We start from the raw sequence: 21,071 nt of genomic DNA, 5'->3' as shown, positions 1-21,071 counted from the left end.
TGAACTTTATGTGAATTTTGACAAGATTTTTTTTAATGGTCTGAGATTAATATTACACATCAGGCCAAAAGGCACTTTTTTTTCTTTCTCTGTGGATGAGGACTCTTTCACTCAGTACTTAAAAGTGAGTTTCAAGTGACTATTTCAAAGTCTCAGTGTAGCTCTAACTGAGAAGTCTCCAAACCAGGAATTAAGTGTTGCTGGGAAGCCTAACATATCAGCAGAAAGACTGGCAATTGAATTTATAATTACCAACATTCCAAAATAGCTTTCTAAATATAATGGCAAAAACCCCAAACCATAAAAGTAATGATTGCCAAATCTCACTGGGCAACACAATATTTTTAGGTACTCAAAATGCCATAAAGACAATTTTAAATGCAAACAACAAGCTGGTAAATTTTTTTGCTAAATTTATGGAAAAAAATGCACATTAAATATTTAATAATAAATGCGGAGTTCTTACAAAGCAATAAGAATAAACCCATACCCTAACATAGAAAAGGTATATTAAATAGGGGAGTGCCCACAGTTGGAACAGTGAAATATCCATGGCTTATTACAGCAGAAACACTTTCTCACTCTCATAACAACATAGTAAGTGCTCCTCATTTGTGAGAGACTTTTCTCCCTGTGAAGTTTCAGGGCCCAAATGTTTTCCACTTGTGTTTCCATCACTTTCATCATGTGGCCTCCAAGATGATCACATTCTACTGCACAAACCAACGGAAGCATTGAAAACTTTAGAGGATCTGTGTGTTGGATACTATATGGGCCAGGCCTGGAAGAGGCACATGTCACATCCACTCACATTCTGTTGGCTAGAACTGAATCACACTCATAAGGGAATATTTAAGTGCAAGGGAAACAGGGAATATTGTAAACCTATATGTCTGGGAAGAAGAGAAAATGGTTGATGAACATCTTGTCTCTGCCACAGCCAAACTGTATGGCTTATAGGAGCCAAATGTTATAAAAATTATATATATATATATATATATATATATATATATATATATATATATATATAATCTCAATTTCAGCTATAACCCTGGCAGCAATTGTGAAATGGAGGAGCATCTTGAAGGATTTGCCACAAAGGTGTTCACACAACAGTCTTGCAACTCAATCTCTCATCTATCTCAAGTGTACAAAAAGAATCTGAAGTTACAGATGGGGCAGGGATTTATATAGTGAGAGGTATTGGTGTTGTAGGAGGCACATACCTCTGCCTCCCCCTTTTTAGCATAGGTAAGAGCTTTCAGTGGGAACTTGGAGAACTTAATATATGTCCCTGAAGTGCATCTGACTCATGCCTGAGAAGAGTAAACAGGGAGAAGCTGAGGTCAGTAGCTGGCAGAAGCAGAGTAGGGTATGTAGTTTGGGAAGTAACTTCAATCCTGCCATGGGTAAGATGTTTAGTTGTTTTATTTTGTAATATTTGAGAGTCACATGATGGGAAGAATTAGTGAGCAATTGCCTGAGATTCTTCCCAAGAGGGCCACCTTGGGGGGGACATGGGAACCTCAGCAAAGCAAGCTGGAAATGTAGAGGCTCAGAAAGGAGATTGAAATGGCCAGCCAGGAGAAATGTATCCACTTGTATTGAGGGAATTATAAGTGAGAAACTCTCAAAATCAGGGTGGGGTTCTCTGAAGAACCCATAGAAATGCTCTATGAGAGAAAGAATGAGCCTAAATACTTGCCAGGACTAGATAGCACCAAGGCCAACTCATGATTGCATCTATCAAGTGAGAATTCTCCTGTGTCCTTTCCTCTTTGCCCTCCCCATGCTCCAGCCATGGAGGCTCATAAACCAAATGCACAAGTCAGGGGAGAAGTCCAAAGGCTGGGCAAGGAAAGAAGAAAGAACCCGCCTTCCCCACTGCAGACAGCAAGCCTACTCTGGCCAAACTGAAGGGCAGGGAAGGTGAGGGGACTTTGCCTTTAAATAATGACTGAAGTTCATATTATTGAGGCTGGACATTCATTAGTGAACCAAACTGCTTTGTGACCCAAAGTGACTGAAGGACTTCTCATGACCTGATTTCCATCTGAGCAGAGGGTGAGTTTTAATGTGCACTGTGAGATTACATGGGACTCCAACGCAATAATTTCAACTACATAGACGATGACATGATAACAAGCACAATCTCAGGATCCTGGGATTGTGGACAAGTGGGTTTCCTTTTGTTTGTGTAGGTATCCATGTCTTTAAAGTTCTCACAGCACATGTTCTATTTGCCATATAATCGGGATGATTGCTCATATAATGCATGCATGCAGTAATTTATACATGATATGAAATGTAGAAAATTATACATAATTTCCAGATATTTTGCCACCTTCTCACTTGCAAAGTGACTACTAAATATCTAACTTTAAAATTATCGGGTGCAAAAGCCATCATTATTTGATTTATGAACATTAAACTGAACATTAAATTCATTTTAATGGTCATATAGGTAGCAGTCTGTGCCTTAAAAGTGTCACATTTATAGAAACTGAGTGATCATTTAACAGTGCAACCATTTCATCTACCCTTTTGCCCTCCAAAGATCTGTCTGCTATTTCTGTATTTCCTCCTTCTGAGTCATTATTAAGTTATCTGTCTTAAAAGAGGAAATATTTGGTGTCCACCTCAAACCCTACATTTTTCACGAAGCCTTCATCATAAACCTTTCCCCCCCTCCTGAATCCCACAGTGAGTGAACCTGGACCCATGACTGAGCATCTGAGTTTGCACTGCCTAAGTCTGAATGTTAGGCTTGTTCCCTTAACTAGATGGTAACTTTCTCCAAGCTAGAGAATTCTTGTGGTCCTTCTAAATGCCCTGAGGCCCTAACCACTCAGTCCTGGGCACCTATTAGATAAGAAGACAAACTGTTAGATCAAACAGATTTAAGTAAAATACATGATTTTTTTTTCATTCCTGTTTTTCTTGTGTGATAATCTCTCGGATCTTGAGCCACCCAGGAAGGCTTTATGAGCCACAGCTCAAAGCTGTTTTTTGTGTGTTTTTTTTTTGTTTGTTTCTGGTTTCCCCCCTGCCAACAATTTTATCTGGAGAGCTTTCTGATCCATATGCCAGGGGATGCTCAGGAAAAGTAGGAAGAATAAAAATAATTATCAGCAAATATCACAAACAACATACACCTGTTATTTGGGTGGGAATTTGGAGAGGATGGGTGGACTTTTAGCTCGAGCTAACCCTATCCTCCCAAATAATCAAGTATTTCAGGCATAATTATATGTCACCACTTTTTATTTTACTACTACTACCCTTAGCTACCTTTCATTGAGATACTTCCCTTCCTATTTTACTAGACACTTTATAGACATTATCTCAATGAATTCTTGCAACATTAACAAAATACAGAATTATTTACCATCATTTTCACACAAGGAAACAGAGGTGTTAAATGACTTATCTAGGGTCATTCAGCTGCTAACTAGCAGGATGGGATGTCAGTTCAGGTTTGTTGGCTTCTAATGCCTCTACTCTTCCCACTCTTCCATGATGTTTCTTAAAAATCAGTTTCTTAAAAGGTCTCTTAAGTAGGTTTAAATATATATATATATATATATATATATATATATATATATATATATATATATGATATTGATTTTTTACAGAGAGGAAGAGAGAGGATAGAGAGTCAGAAACATGGATGAGAGAGAATCATCGATCTGCCTCTTGTACACCCCCTACTAGGGATGTGCCTGCAACCAAAGTACATGCCCTTGCCTGGAATCAAACCTGGGACCTTTCAGTCCACAGGCCCATGCTCTATCCACTGAGCCAAACCTGTTTCAGCTCTTAAGTAGTTTTTAATAGTATTTTTTTAAAATAGTTAACTATACACTTATATGATTCACCAATTCAATTCCTATTTATTACCTTTTAGAAATGAAAGCATTCATACACACAAAGATATAAACACAAATGTTAAAAGCAGCTCATTTCTAATATCTCAAACCAGGAAACAACCCAAATGCCAATCATTAGATGAAAATAGGCATACCTCAGAGATGTTGCAAGTTCAGTTCCAAACAGCAATAAAGCAAATGTTATAGTAAAGCAAATCTAATATTTCTGCTGGTGGAGGGTCTTACCTTCAATCAGTAATAAAGTGTAATGGAGTGAGGTATGCCTATAGACCAATGGTCGGCAAACTCATTAGTCAACAGATCCAAATATCAACAGTACAACGACTGAAATTTCTTTTGAGAGCTAATTTTTTTAAACTTAAACTTCTTCTAATGCCACTTTTTCAAAATAGATTCGCCCAGGCTGTGAGATTTTGTGGAAGAGCCACACATGTGGCTTGAGAGCCGCAGTTCGCCAACCACAGCTATAGACAGATGAACTGATCAACAAAGAGATTAGACTAAGAAAGATAAATAAAATGTGGTATGCTCATATAATAGAATATTACTCAGATATTAAAATGGTAGGCACTACTAATACATGCAACAACAGGGGTGAACCCCCAAAACAGTATCCTTAATGAAAGAAGTCAGATACAAAAGACTATGCATTTATCACCTTATTTATATGACATTTCAAGAAAAGGCAAAACTATGGGCACAAAATCTGATCAGTGATTGGGTTGGGTTGAGATATAAGTGGGGATGAACTACAAATAGGGGAGGACATTTTTGAGAGTTATGTTTGCACAGTTGTTGGATTTACTAAAAATCATCAAATTGTACATTTAAAAAGGGAGAATTGAATGGTATTTTGACTTCAATAAAGCTTTTAAAAAATGAAGATAACCATTTAATTATATAGATGACAAAGGCCCATTTCATTATTCCCAAACTAGTCAATCCCCATTTGTCCTCTGGTTTAGGCAAACACTGATAGATTATGTCTGTCTATGCTAGATCTCCTATCAATGGAATCATATGCAGTCATGTTTTGCACAATATTTTAGTCAACAACAGACTGTGTATATGACAGTGGACCCATAGATTATATTGGAACTGAAAAAACTCCTACCACCTAGTGACTTGTCCCATAGATTATATTGGAGCTGAAAGAACTCCTAGCACCTAGTGACATGGTAGCCTTTATAACATCATAGCACAGACATTACTCACATATTTGTGGTGATGTTGACATCAACAAACCTACTGCACTGCCAGTTGTATGAAAGTACAGCACACTCAATTATATACAGTACACAAAACTTGAAAATGCAATGAACAACTGGTTTATGTATTTACTATACTATACTTTTTATTATTATTTAGAGTACATTCTTTCTACCTATAAAAGAAAGTTTGCTGTAAAACATTGTACCTTGTTACGTTGGCAGCAGCTTCTTACATATCATGGTTACTTACTATATCTTTCCATTGCATCATTTTCTCTTGTGCATGCGATAATCTCATGTTGTCTTGTTCATCATGGTCCCTTAGGCCTACAAAATCCACTGCTGGTGTTGCCAGCGAGAGGCTACATCCAATGACTAACCTGGAAATGAAATTAAGAGTAACTAAATACTATGAAGGTGGAAATCAGTGATGTTTACTGCTTGCTAGTCAGCCATGTCCCATTCCACCATAATTATGATCTTGAAGAACAAGAACAAATGATAGAAGCTGTTAAAAGACCTGCTTCATTGAAGGCAACAAGACCAAGAAAAATTCAATAATGGTCTATATCAGACATAAAGAAACTTCTAATGGCCTAGATTAAAGATAAGACACTGAAACATATCCCTCCCAGCCCCATGATGATCATGAACAAAGCAAAATGTTTGCTTGCGGTGTTGAAAGAAAAGGATGGACTATGATGTTGAATTTACTGCTAGTTCTGGGTGATTTAAGCAATTCAAGATCATTCATTACATAATATGAAAGTGAGTGGTGAGTCTGCAAGTGCTAATGTGGAGGCAGCTGAAGCATTTTTGGAAACTAGATAAGCTGATTATGGAGGAAAATTACTTGATAGAGCAAATATTCAATATGACGAAACCTCCCTTTTCTGGAAACAGATGCCTGAAAGGATTTTCATCCCTAATGAGGTCATGCCAATGCCAGGTTTCAAGGTCTTTAAGTACAGAATAAGTCTAGCTTGGGGGCAATGTTGCAAGCTAGAAATGGAACCCTTTTGTGATTTGGCACCATGAGAACCCCAGGGCCTGAAACCATAGCAATAAGAACACACTGCCAATGTACCACAGGAGTAATAAGAATTCATGGATGCCCTAGCTTGTTTGGCTCAGTGGATAGAGCATCAGCCTGCAGACTGAAAAGTCCCAGGTTTGATTCTAATCAAGGGCACATGCCCATGTTTCAGGCTCGATTCCTAGTGGGGGTATGCAGGAGGCAGCCAATCAATGATTCTCATCATTGATGTTTCTATCTCTCTCTCACTCTTCCTTCCTCTCTGAAATCAATAATATATATATATAATAACCAGCTCCTTTTTCAAGGTAACCTCCTGAATTACTATGTCAGAGAACAATACTTGCTAGCATCCTCTTTTTATTGTGATCTTCATATCAAAGTGATACTTCTCCCTCCAAACACCACTGCTTTGTCTGAATCAAAGAGTTACAGCAGCTTTTTAGGCCTTATCTGAGGAGGAACTTTGCCCAGGATATTGGTGCAACTGAGAAAGACAATGATGTAATTCAGGAAGGATTATAGCATCTATGACTGCATTAGGATTTTGCTAGGGCTTGGTGGGATACTACCAAGGAGAATATGAATGGCATCTGGAAGAAGATATTCAAGAGGTTCATTATCTATTAGTTCTAAGGATTTTCCAAAGATAAGGAGGTTGCAAAAAGGAAGTGGATGAGATACAAACTACTTTAACCTGGGTGTGGATGAGGATGACATTGAGCAGCTCCTAGAGGTGGTTCCTGAGGAATTGGCTAATGAGGAGTTGTTGGAACTGGGACAGGAACCTATAGCTATAAAAAGGCAAGAGAAAAGGAAACTACAGAAGAAAAAGAAAATTCACAGCAAAAGGTTTAGCAGAAGCCAAACATGCTCCTCAAAAAAGTTTGAAAACATGAACCCCCAACAGTGAAAATTGTTTATTAATAAAGTGAATGTTTATGGTGCATCGTCTGCTTATAAGCAAATCTATGATGAAAAAAGAAATAAACTAAGAAAATAACAATGGACATGTTTTTGAAAAGAGTGACACCTTCACAAGAAGAGCCTGAGGCAGGTCCTTTTAGGAGGTGTTCCATAAGAGGACATTGCTATCCCATGCTTGTTACTGCCCCTGAAGACTTTCCTGTAGGACAATACTGGAGGTGGAAGACAGTGATATTGATAATCCTAACTTTGGTTAATCCTAATGTGTGTGTTTATGTCTTAGTTTTTAACAAAAAAGTTTAAAAACTAAAACAAAACAAACACAAAAATACCCAAATTTTAAAAAGTAGAGAAAAGATTATAGATAAAATAAAAATATAAAGAAAGAAAATATTTTTGTATAGCTGTACAATGCATTTGTGTTTTAAGCTAAGTATTATTACAATAGTGGAAAAGTTAAAAAAATAGGAGTTTATAAAGTAAAAGTGTTATAATAAGCTAAGATGAATTTATTATTGAAAACAAATATTTTATATAAATTTAGTGTAGTCTAAGTGCACATTGTTTATAAAGTCTGCGGAAGTGTCCAGTAATGCCCTAGGTCTTCACATTCACTCACCACTCACACACTGCCTCACCAAGAGCAACTTCCAGTCATTCCAGCACCAGTCCCAGCGGTAGGAGTCTTGGCCACTACCACATTTCTTCCTGTACTTGCTGCTAAGATCAGCCCTGAAAGCGTTCCCTTCATTTTAAGATTTGGTGATGGATACAAAGAAGCCACAGAAACTGTATCTATCTACAAAAATAGTAAACAATGAGCAATGTCACATTTCTGGAGGGATTATGGAGATCAGTGAGACCCTTAGGGCTTTGAAAGATGTGGATTCCGTCCACATCTCCATTCAATAATGCAGAAGACATATATATCTTAGAAAAATAACTGGGGGTAATCACAAATGTGTGTGCTTGTGTTTTAGTTTTTAACCTACCCCGATGGATAAGGTGACCTGTCTTATGCACAAATTTCCTCAGTCATCTCCATTCTTGCCTCATTGGCACGCATTCAAAGTAGCTATGGTAAAATGGAGGAAAGTTACGTGTGAGCTCAGTAACAGGGACTTCCATTCACGAAGTCCAACCTGGCTTCTAACCCAACAGAGTGTTTTATCTGCCAGCAAAATGATGAAACCTGATATGGCATCATTCTCTCGGGGTACGATCCAGCTACCTGGTAGCAGCATTTTACATTGGATACTTCCTCTATGAAAGAGCAGCTGTATTCTAAATGGAACAGACACTTACTTACTCTGAATATATATTTGCCTTTCCTACCCGCAATATTTCTGCCCAAACCACCATCCATTCACTTGCAAATGCCTCACTTGCCATAATAGTATTATATACAGCCTAGCTTCTAATCAAAGAATATATCCTTTAGCAAATGCAGCATAGCACGGGCCTATGCTCATAGTATCACCATCTTCCCCAATTCCTCCTAACGTGGGTTGGCCTGGTAGAATGATGACATGGCTTTTAGGGCTTAGATAAAGTGACGGCTGGATAGCAAAATAGGGAAAATGTCCTTCGGGAGACAAAATGCACTCTAAGTCAGCAACCAATGTGTAGTGCTGTTTCTCCCATAGGCAGAATTCACAGAACTGTGATCATGGGTAGAAAAGCATAGACTCCTCTCACCAGTGATCCACTGAAAACATTTTTGCATTCCATCCACACAATCGTGGGATCAGCTCCATCTGCCCCCTTCATACTTAAGAAAGAGGGATGCTTTCTTGTGGGACACAGCAATGGTTCTGTGACAGTGGAAGCTGAAACTGCCAGTTGGCCATGTTGGGATCCTTAAGTCAATGAATAAAGAGACAAAAAAAAAAGGGGGGGGGGGAGTACTCTACAGACTGGAGTGACTGAGCCAAACAACCAGGGGAAATTGGAGGAAAGAAAGAATATATCTGGAATGCAAGAAATTCCTTAGAGCCTCTTAATACCCCCCTGTTCTATAAGTAAACTAAATGGAAAACAAAAATAACCAAATATAAAAAAGACTGCTCATGGTCAAGGCCCTCCAGGTACAAAAATTTAGGTCACCCTGCCAGGCAAGGAACTACAACCCACCAACACACTTACTGAGTGCAATATTGAATGGGTATTGGGAGAAATAGCTACAAAGAGATCTACAACCACCTGACAAAACACAGAATGAAGACTGCAGTACTTTTTGAGTATTTCTTCTTTATGTTGATATGAAATAATTTGTGTATATATAAAATCAAAGATAGAGGCTCTGGCTGTCTAGAGTTTGAATCCCACCTCTGCCACTTACTTGTTCTATGACCTGGACTAGGTTTAAGTTTTTTTTTTCTTCTAGGTTTGTCTCTGAAAAATATAAATAATTATGTTCCCTCCCTCAGGGAGTTCTGTGACCTTTAAAAGAGTTAGTAACTTTAGAGATGCAAATAGTGCCTGGGCCAGAGGAAGCCTTTAAGGGTGGCTATCGCTATCAGGGGAGGCCACGAGAAAGCAGACATCTACAGAGCTGAATGTCTCTTGTTCAGGGAAAACTTTCCCATCATTGTCCCAAATACTGACATAGAAAGGGACTAATCCCCAGGTTTTCACTTCTTTCTGCCTATTTGGCACTTTTTGAGGGACTTTCCCCAGCAAATTCCAGTAAGGCTTACCTTCTTACTACAGCATCTTCTAGCATTTTCGTGAGGACAGTCTGAGAATAGCTTATGCTTGCCAAAGGGACTTAGGGGAGGGTTAAAAATGCTAAAATTTGACCAAATCTCCAAATGAGAAATACAGCTTTAGGGGAAATCAGAGACATCTCCCTCCTTTGCTTTCACTCTCAAAATGCATTATGATGAATACTGCCCCAGGGCTTGTGTATGCAAACTTCCACTGTGCTTTTGGGAAAGATTATAATTGAATCCCCTATAATGATGGACCAAAAAAAAAAAAAAAGACCCAGACAGACAAGGCTCAGAGGCTGCAGATTGGCCCACTTTGGCCTGTAGCCCACAGCACCCACAATTATTCTGCAGTAATTTTTATTTATCTATTTAGTGCTCCCACTAGGCAGGAAGAGAGAGAGAAAGAGAAAGCACAAGAGAGGGCGAAGCTAGTCATAATTCAGCCCTCATGGTTAGGCAGCAAGCTCGAAATTGAAAAAGTTATTCAAATGGATAATGAAATGGAGCTGTCCTCCTCAATGGAAAAAAAAGGCATAAATTGTGGGACTTTGCAAATGGCTTACATGTTGTTTGTGATGAGATTATTTAAGAGTCAGCTCAGTGATGCTGTACAAGATCATTATCCCAGGGTGAATAAACCTTACCATCAAAAGGGAGAATGAAATAATCTGTATTTGATCTGGAAAAGGTTAATAACACCCACTGAGTGGAACTGGGGCCCCTTCTGTGTTACTCAGATCTTCATTGGTGAGACTGGAAAGAAATTGTCCCTTAAAGTTCTGGCCCTGGGTGAAATATGTCACATTGTCAAACAATCAGCATATGTTCTTGGGTCAGGTGGGTTGAGAGGAGAGGTTGACAACATGTCAAAACAGTAGGAGGCCAATCCCAGTGGCTGGTGGACCAGTGGCCACAACCACACCTCTCTCCCAACCCATTGTGAAGGTAAGCTTGAAATAGTTCTCTTTAGATGTTAAGAGATGGTATAGATACATAGTGATCACTTCTACTACATGTCTTACCTACAGTCCCAACAAAACTCAATGTGACTTTCATATGCAATAGTCCAGCAGAGTAGGTAATACATTTAATCACCGTTTTTGTAAAACTGAAATAACTAAAGGTCAATGAAGCCAAATGATTTGCTGAAGGTCACATAGTTAGTTAGGTTGTAGAGCAGAGGTGTGAACCTGAGGGTCAATAAGTTATCAACAGATTTAAACCCATGTCTCATTTCATAATTGTAATATTAATACTCAGCTTTTAAAATTTGATACTTCATAACCTAGAGCAATACTATACAATACTGTACAACAGACCTTTCTGTGATGATGAAAATCGTCTATAGGCTATGCTGTCCAATTTGGTGGCCATTAGCCACATGTGGCCATTGAGCCCTTATGAAGTGGCTAGTATGCATGAAGAATCTTGTCTTTTATTTAATTGTAGTGAATTTAAATTTAAAAATCCCATGTGGCTCATGGCTACCACACTGGGCCACAGAAATCTATTCATTCAATAGTCAGGAACGTGGCCTTACTCCATGTAAACACAGTGTTTTAGGGCATGTAGTTCAGAGTGAGTTATTTCACACGATATCCAGCTGAATAAGGCATGGATGAGAAAAGAGTGGGAAGTTTTTAAGAAATTCAACAAAATGCCTTAGAATCTGAGAAAACTGAGGTCTCTGTAAGTCATATATATTAATGTTATTGTATTCATATGTAACTGGAAAAAGAAGAACACTATTGGAAAAGAGACAGAAAAGGAAATGTCATCAGTTGCTCAGTGTTACCCTAGCAGTGTCTTCTTCACGTGGAACACTGGAGAACTTGTGAAACTTGGCATCCACAGGCTTTGTGCTGCCTTCAGACAGAGAAGGTCTACCAGGAAGGGATCCTCACCAGGAAAGTCACTGCAATAGCAATAGAGGAACGTATGGGACAGAAACTTGAGGCCGAATGGCAGGTCTGAGATAAATATATGATAGGCACTCAGCCCCAGGATTTGGGTTTTCAGTGAAATAGTTAAGAGAAAAAGAGTCAAGGGTTTGTCTACTTGAAGCAACTAAAGAGAATATAGGGTAATAATTCTTACAGATAAGAATTAAGAAGGAAAATTCCAGATTCTACCAGATGTTTGTTGTCGGGATGTAGGGGAAAGACAAGGATGCATGGATGGCCTTTGTTCCAGGAAAGAGTCCTGAAGACTGGGCTGCAGCTGTTGAAGGATAACCCTCAGACTGGAAGTAGCAAAGTCAAGAGTTCTGGGATACTTTTGCCTGTGAGAAGAATCCCCAGGAAATGAACTTTACAGTGTAAGGACATCAATTATTTCACATGATGAGAGGTTCAACAGTAAGGTAGATTCAAGATTGGTCATTTTTATTTAATTTAATTCTCATGACAATTTCATGAGGGATGTTCATTGGATAACCACGAAGAAGGTGAACTTTGGGAGGTGAAATTCCCTGACCAAAGTCACACAGTTGGTAAGTGGCACAACCAGGATGGACCCAAAAAGCCTCAGGTACAGAAAGTAGCTAAATATTTTATTCTGATGAGGTTTCACTTATGAAAAGAATCTTTAGTATTCTATGACAGCATTAGGACAAGGTTATTGTTATAATTTCCATTTTATGAAGGTCAGAATTCACTGTGCTGAGAGACCATGAGGGTAGTGTCCAAATCACACAGCAGGGGAAGCTAGAGATGAACTCTGTGGCTCAAAAAGCAGAGCTTCTAACAGAACTACCAGCTGTTATTTCATGGTTCCCACTCCTGAAAAAAAAAAAGAATAAACAAACATCATCAAACAACACACCCCATGGTGTCCACCGAATCTCCTGGCACCCACTGCCCAATGGCTGCTCTCTCTGATGCCAGTCTCATTGCGTTTCCCACAAGAGTGCCATTCTGTGAAAATGAAGAGGCTGAGATGAGCACATCATAGATACAAAGCAAAGTCAAGAAGCAGACCCAGCATCTGCAGCTACAGGGGCGACCATCTCAGGAGAAAATGACCCCCAGTGCATTCAAGGACAAAAGGGAGTCCTGGCTAAATCTAGGGAGGTGGCATCTCAACTGCTGAACCATCAGACCTTCCCTCTCTATTTAAAGTCTCTCACTGGATCATGCATCAAAAAGTAGCCCATAAACCAACAAAAAAACAACGAAGCCATAAGCCTGCTTGAAGGACTTCAAACATATGCAGCCTGTATGTAACCTGGTGAAAGGGTATTATTTTTGGTTATAGAGAACTTCCACAACTAGCAGGTCTAAAACACATTTCATTGCTAGATCTAAGCTTAGCTTAGCCTATGTGAAGAGCTAACATCATTTTTTTCAGGAGATAAAGATCCATTTATTATCTTATCTATTGCCAATGTCACTTAACACTGAGAAACTGATCAGCACAGCAGGTGGGAAATCCTTGAGAAAAATTAGGGAAAGGGTTAGGGAAAGCAGATTAATGGAGAAACGATTAAATGTGTTTTAAAAGCAGTACAAAACATATTTTAAATGACAATCCTTCCATGGGCAGTGTTAAAAGGTACTTGGGCACATGTAAAAATCAAGCACTTGGTTTAAATGTAGACCATGTGCTAATAAATAGAAATGTGACCCTGGGGTACAAATAGACACATGGAAGACATTGGGAAGTGTCAAGTATAAATGGTTCTCTTTCATTTTGTTTTTACATTTAATTGCATATGTGATATAGAAAAGCATTCCTATTGTAAAAGATTTAAAGGGTGTGAAAGTATATAAAATGAAATGTAAAGACCCCCAGGATGCCACAACCTCCTCACTGGCCCTTCTCCCCATGTACATTTTCCCTGCTGAGTTAACTACTGCTTCTGGCCCTCTTCCTATTCATTTTCCTACATATAGTCACACATGGACACATATTTGGTTTTGTTTATTAATAAATGTAGATGGCAATATAAATATTATTTTGTTACTTTCCTTTTCCCTCATATAAATATACAGGTATAGTGGAGCCATTTTCGTGTCAGTAGATGTATATCTACTTAACTTTCCAATGGCAAGTATGGTATCTCATAAAATGAATATTCTATAATTTATTTAGCAGGTGTCGTACTGATTATATTTGGTGTGTCTGCAATGCTTTATTAACAAATGTAAAGAGAAGGTTCGTTTGCCTATTTTCCAAGAGATATCAGAGAAAAGATCATTTTTTGGCAGACTCACTTAACACTCACTTATGAATACTATAGATTGCAAGGCAGTCTCTGTGAGCCAGTAACATCAATTCTGCCCCTATTGACAGGTCAGGTACCCACTACCACAGCCTCTCTTTTTGGCTTATGAGCTTGCTTTGTTTGTTTGTTTATTTATTTAAAAGAAAAGTTTATTGATCTTTAGAGAGAGGAAGGGAGAAGAGAGAAACACTGTTGTGAGAGAGTATCGATTGGCTGCCTTCTGCATGGGCCCTACTAGAAATGTGTCCTGACCTGGAATTGAACAGAGCAACCTTTCAGTACACAAGATGATGCCCAATCAACTGAGGCATACCAGCCAGGACACTAAAGGGCATTTTAAACAATGAGATTTAGGAGGGTGACCTATCAGATTTCTGCATTTCACAAGTGTAAAACCAAGTGAATTATTCAATTTCTCTAAGCCTTTTCTTTTATGAAAGATGAGGATGATAATCCAACCCAACAGAGCTTGTGGGAAGATCAAATGTGCAAAATGGCATATAATATAACATAATGGTCAAGAACTTGTGCTGAGGAGTCACAGAGACTTGGGATTGGATGGCTGCTTCACCAATGACCTACAGAAGGGCCTTGAGAAATTCTTTTAACCTCTCTAAAGTTCAATTTCCTTGGACAAAAAAATGAAGAAAATTTTAACTTTAAATGTGAGTTTGAGAACTAAATAAGATAGCATTCAACCTGGCATGTGGGAAATACCTAGTGACTTTCTTACAACCAAATGTCAGTTCTTTTCCTGTGTTCTTTTCCATGTTGATTGCAAATCCTCAAGTGAACATAGTATGACTTCACTAAGAAAATGTGGTGACATGGTTACTAATGCTTATTTCTTTGTAGTTTTGTAGTCAATTTAACACACATTGTTTTTGCATCCTCATAAAAATCCCCATGGTAGCTATAAAATCTCATGATTCTTCTCCAGGGTTTACCACTGTAGAGAGACAATTCCCTCTGGGTCTCTCATGTTCCTGCACATCTTGAGAACAGAGGCACTCATGGCCTTTTTGTGGGCTATCTTATTAACAGTGTTTCTATACTAAGTGTCAGCCTCTGGAACAGAGCATATTTGCTTATTGTCCAGTAAAATAAAGATTACGTCCCCTTCCAGGGAAAAAAGATTTGCATCAGCCAATTATAAATAATTTGTGTTTCCTAAGATTGAAGGTTCCCAACTGTGGTGAGAACCTACTCTGTGCATAGCATCCATCTGGGCCACTCTGTGAGCACCATGGGATTTGGGGGCAAGGGAAACTGATGCCAACATGAAGCTCATACTGCTGGTGAGTAAGAAAATACTTTGTCTCTGACACCAAAGTTTCATCCATAAAAATGCAGCTGACTAACCCGTTAGGTTCCAAGAAGGATAAAATCTTAGACCCATCTTAGTTTTTCACAGCCATATAATACATGGAACTGCCATTTATCCACAAGGAAGCAAGGGCCTTCTTGACTTTCATATCCTCCATCTTTATATAATCCAACACCAAGTTGTCAATGTAAATATACGAGTTTTGAAAATGCTATTCTAATTTACCCAGAATGCTTTTCTCTTACTTCTTTCTGTTCACTCATACTAGTTCTTCAAACCCTACACAAGCTCCACTTCCTCAGGGAAAGTTAAACTTTTTTGATTCTATGTGCATCTGCTCTCCACTATGTAAAAATCCATCTAGTATACTCCCATAATTGATATTTCACTTTTATTTTAAATCTTTTATTATTTTATATTTATTTAAATTATTTAAAATGCTTTAATTGGCTTCCTCTCACCCCAGACTATGAGCTCTGTGGAGAGAAGGATCATGCCTATTTTTCACTCAATATAGTATTCTTATTATTTAGCACAATGTTCAATAAATATGGATTTAATGCTGAATAAATAGATAGGGTAGAAAATGTTATCACAGTTTTTTGTTTTTTACATATACCATATGGATCCCACCCACATGCAGAATTTAAAAAATGAACAACAACAACCAAAAAAAAAAAAAAAACATAAAAAAAAAGAAACAAACTCATAGATGTAGGGGCCTAGAGACTGGGTGGAAAAGGTGAAAGGACCAAGAAGTACAGATTGATAGTTACAAAATAGTCATGGGGATGCAAAGTAGAGCATAGGGCATATAGTTAACAAAATTGTAACAACTATGATGGTATCAGGTGGGCACTAGACCCATTGGGGTCATCACCTCATAAGTTATATAAATATCCAACCATGCTGTACTGCTGTACACTTGAAACCAACGTAATATTAAATATTAATGTTTAGTCCTGGCCCAGTGGCTCAATTGGTTAGACCATTGTCCCAGTCCCATATACCAAAGAGGCTGTGGCTTCATTTCCCAGTCAGGACACATACCTGGGTTGCAGGTTTGATCCCTGGTCAGGGCACATATGGCATATGGGAGGCAACTAATTCTCTCTCTCTCTCTCTCTCTCTCTCTCTCTCTCTCTCTCTCTCTCTCTCTCTCTCTCTTTCTCTTTCTCCCTTTCTCCCTCCCCCTCTCTCTTTCCTTTTCTCTCTCCCTAAAATCAATAAAAACACATCCTCAGTATCCTCAGCTGAGGATTAAAATTGTTTTAAATTAAAAATTAAATTAAATTTTAAAAGTCAATTGGTGGATATGGTTTTAGAGGTGGCTCTATTGTAAGTGGAGAGCAGATGCACATAGGGAAAACAGCAATAGTCATTTCATCCCTGTGTGAAATACCCTTAAATTATTCAAGGCGGGGAGGAATGATAAACCAGTTTTTTGCTTAAACCATTTAGAAATAAGGAAACATAAAATCACACAATATGTTAATTTAGAGTAGTTTCATCTCTCCATTTGGGAAATCCCCAGTAATGTTAGTTTAGTTGCTTTTGTCTAGCTATCTGTTGCTCAGTAGTAAAGAAACATATTGAATCCCCAGGGTGACATAAAAGTATTACAAGCTAAGTAAGATTTTTTAAATATGATATGTAGTACAATTACATCTTTAGATTTTTCCATTGATATGTAATAGTCCAAATCAACACAATAGCATTCTATAATACATATCCTTAAATTGCCTACTTAACTCTTAGAGAAGAAAATGAAGGAAAGACATTTTCCATGGATAGCTCAGTTTTAGAGATAAGAAAAGTGAGTTTCAGACACAATAAGTGAGTTTTTCATGGTCACACAGCCACCAAGTGCAGTACCAGGTCTAACATTCAGGTTTAGTAAAAGTGCAAGTTTCTTTCATTGAGATTATACCTGTGAATCCAAGACAGACTAGAAAGGTCTGCATAAGGGAACAGTCTGTAAGGGAAGAGTCTGAACTGTGGTTTATTCTAGGAAGAGCATTAGGCCCATGAATACACTGGATAATGTGGAAAAATTAAAGCTGAAAAGGAGCCAGATGGCATATCCAAGTGGAAGGGGAGGGAAAGGACTACATGGGAGGTGGACAGCAGACTTGGTAGCAAAAGGGTTGGATAGAATAGGGATTGAAAAGTGAATCTAGATAACATTAGAGATTCAGGATCTGACCCTCAAAACCTGGCGTTCTTTGGGCACTTGTTTGTAGAAGACAGGCATCTTCTTAGGGAAATGAACCTGACGTCATAAAGGTACAATGATTGTCATTTAGCGGTGAGTGTCAAGCATTGTGCTAGATGCTTTACATTATTTTAGTTGCTCTCTAGTCCACTGAGGATGATGTTAACATTAGAACCCGGGCTTGTCCTTTTTCTTTCTATTTGTTTACAATATTCTAATGATTAAGTCTGAGAAAATTTTCTCATTTCTTCTGTTTTTCCTACTTCTACTTCTCTTTTGTTTACTGGTCCCTACCTGATCCTCATTTTCATAGCCAGGTGCTCAGGGACTTATGATATCCACATGCTTATTCCCAATCTCATTCTATTAAGCTTATTGCCACCAAGGTTTAAATGACTAGCTTATTCTTACTTTTCCCAAGAACTACTGACATTATAATAGAGTACTCTTGGAGAAATAGTTAAGGTATTCCTTATCACAGTAAACGAATCTCTAATAAAATTTCAGGCCGAGATACAAGAAATTTTTTAAGGCTATAGGGTTTACTAGGCATTTAAAATTACATCCATACCCAGATCTCTATGAATTCAACCTATTGGAAGATTTATCCCTTCTTGGTCATCTAGTTTTATTCCCCTACCCTCTCCAACTTTTGTGTTAGAATTCTATGACTACAAATGGTCCATGGGCAAATATGAACAATTTTCTTCATTTATACACAACAGTTACCTACACTGTCAATGGTATCTCCCTCCACCCCTGGGATCCTTCAGAAGTGAGAAAGCTCAACTGTCCCCAGTGGTGAGTGGAGACAGTAATCTGGTTACCACCTTCTGCTATGGGATGATTGTAATTGGGAGAAGAATGGTTGGATGAGACTTTCTTTTTAAATGTGTATTATACACATAGTTGCATGTTTTGTGGTTTTTCAACTCTATATATTATTAGCAAAAATATTACTAGGTATCACTCTGGCTGATGTGGTTCAGTGGTTAGTGAGTTGGCCCATGCATCTAAGGTTCTTGGGTTCAATTCCCAGTCAAGAGCATGCATCTGGGTTGCAGGCTCAATCCCTGGTCCTGAACAGGGCATATGTGGAAGGCAACCAATTAATGTGTGTCTCTCATATCAATGTTTCTTTCTCTCTTTCCATTGTCTCTCTTCCTCTCCCTCCTTCCTTTCAACTCTCTTTGTAAAGCAATGGAAAAAATATCCTTGGGTAAGGATTAACAACAACAACAAAACATTATTATGTATCTAATATAAGTGGGTCAGTTAACAACTGCTATGTAATAAACCACCTCAATACTCCATGGTTTAAAACATTTATTTTGTAAATGTATAAGTAACATTTATCATTTTTGCTAAATAGAGGTCCAGTGCACAACATTTGTGCACTGCGGGGGGTGTGGGGGAGGGTCCCTCAGTCTGGCCTGCACCTTCTCACAGTTTGGGACCCCTCAGGGGATGTCCAACTGCCGGCTTAGGTGGGGAGCTGGCCTAAGCTGGAAGTTGGATATCCCCCGAGAGATTCTTAGTGCTGCAGTGGAGGTGGGAGAGGCTCTTACCAGTGCCACTGTGCTCACCAGCCGTGAACCTGGCTACTGACTGAGCCATGCTCCTCCTGTGGGAGTATACTGACTGCCAGGATGCAGCTCCTGCATTGAGTGTCTGCCCTCTGGTGGTCAGTGCACATCATAGTGACTGGTCATTTTGCCATTAGGTCAATTTGAATGTTAGCCTTTTATAATATAGGATGCTTCTCAGAGTTCACTAATGTAGTCTGGACTTGTCTGAGTGGTTCTGTTCACCCTGGTTGTATTTACTCATATATCTGTAGGTTAGATGTGGCAGGGGAGTGGCAGGGCCCTCTGTTCTAGGCTAGGGCAGCTTAGTTAGGGAAGAGTTACTCCATATCCTCTTATCCTCCTCCTGAGACTATCACTGGCCAAGAATGCTCTCACATTAATGGCAGAGGAGCAAGGGCAGAGTAGAAACACACAAGGCCTCTTGAAGGCTAGGTGAGGAACTGCCACATGTCACAATTTGCCTCATTTTATTGGCCAAGCCTGCACATGATCAAATCTAAGTCAAGAGGCAAGGGAGCAAGTACTGTTCACAGGAGGAGAACACTGAAAAGATACATAGCACAAGGTGTAAATACAAGAAAGGGTGAAGAATTGCCGTAATAACACAATCTATACAATATAGCAGGCACTCATCTAAAAACTTCATGCTCTCAGACACTTAATCATCACATGTATAATGGCTAGACATCATTATCTTGATTTTATAGAAAAATCAAAATATTCATATCTGTCACTAAAAGTAATACAACTATTAAGTGGCAAATTATAGCTTTCAACTCATGTCTGCCTGGTTTCAAATCTAAAATTTTTCCATCATGAGGTCAGATTCACCAAATTACCCTTTTCATCCCAGTTAATTTTTATATGGAGTATAAATACAAACATATATGTAATATGTGATAAACATTTTAATAATTGATTAAATAAAATTAAAATTAAAGTGAATATTAAAAACAATCTTAATTTCATTGCATGCACTTCCTATTTGCTAGTAACTTCCATGAATCTATTCAATATTTTATGTCACTTATTCTTTGCATTTATAATTTTCTAGAAGTTAATAACTTTTCTGATGATAATTCTTCTTGTTATTTATATACATATACAATAGAGTTGGTATTCACTACTTTTTAACATGGAGCTCATTAGTGAGGCAATTCTTTCACAGCATGAAAAATATTCTATTACTTAAAACGAAATATCCCAATACCCTAGCATTAAATACGGCAATTAACTATCAAGATGTCCCTTTAAAACATTTTCAGAGAGTTCATTTAAAGTCCTTCTGACACAGCCAGGCCTATGGATTCTGTAATGACTAGACTGGATTTAGAGAAATGATGGCCTGAATCACTGTGCTCAAAGGGATTATTTCTGTATATAAATGAACTTTCTCTTATGCAAAGTTGAACAATTGATGTAGATCTTCATGATTTTACTCCAAAATTACTATTGGGAAAGGGCCTTCCTAATTCTCAATTACTTAGCAAACATCTTCTGCAATGTAACAAGATGATGAATCTCAACAGCCACCATCTGACCACATCAAGAAACTACAAAGAATCTCTGCTGACTAGGCCCCCTGGCCATCTGTAAATTCATGAGACTAAGTACCATCCATCAGTTATAGCAAGTCTCATCTCTATCCTCTCATTAACCTGGCATTAAAGCTTGAGACCATTCTCTTTTAAACACAGGAAAATTATTTATACAATAATAGTCCATAGGTGACTTGTGAAAAAGGACATATAGAGTAGGCATTGGTGACCTAATAGTCAAGAGATCTGAGAGACCTTTCTGAGCCTTAGTTTTTAGATTCATCTGTCAAGTTAGAGAATGAAAAGCTAACATTTTAGAACCAGACAGTCCTAATTTCCAGTTCTACTTCAACACAAAGATTTGGGAATTCTTGGGCATATTACTTAAGTCCCTGAGCT

This window comes from Pipistrellus hanaki, assembly GCF_964339955.1.
Source record: "Pipistrellus hanaki genome assembly, chromosome: 1".
NCBI classification, from domain to species: domain Eukaryota; kingdom Metazoa; phylum Chordata; class Mammalia; order Chiroptera; family Vespertilionidae; genus Pipistrellus; species Pipistrellus hanaki.
The sequence above is the reverse complement of the archived record's forward strand: the minus strand, read 5'-3'. Positions refer to the sequence as shown.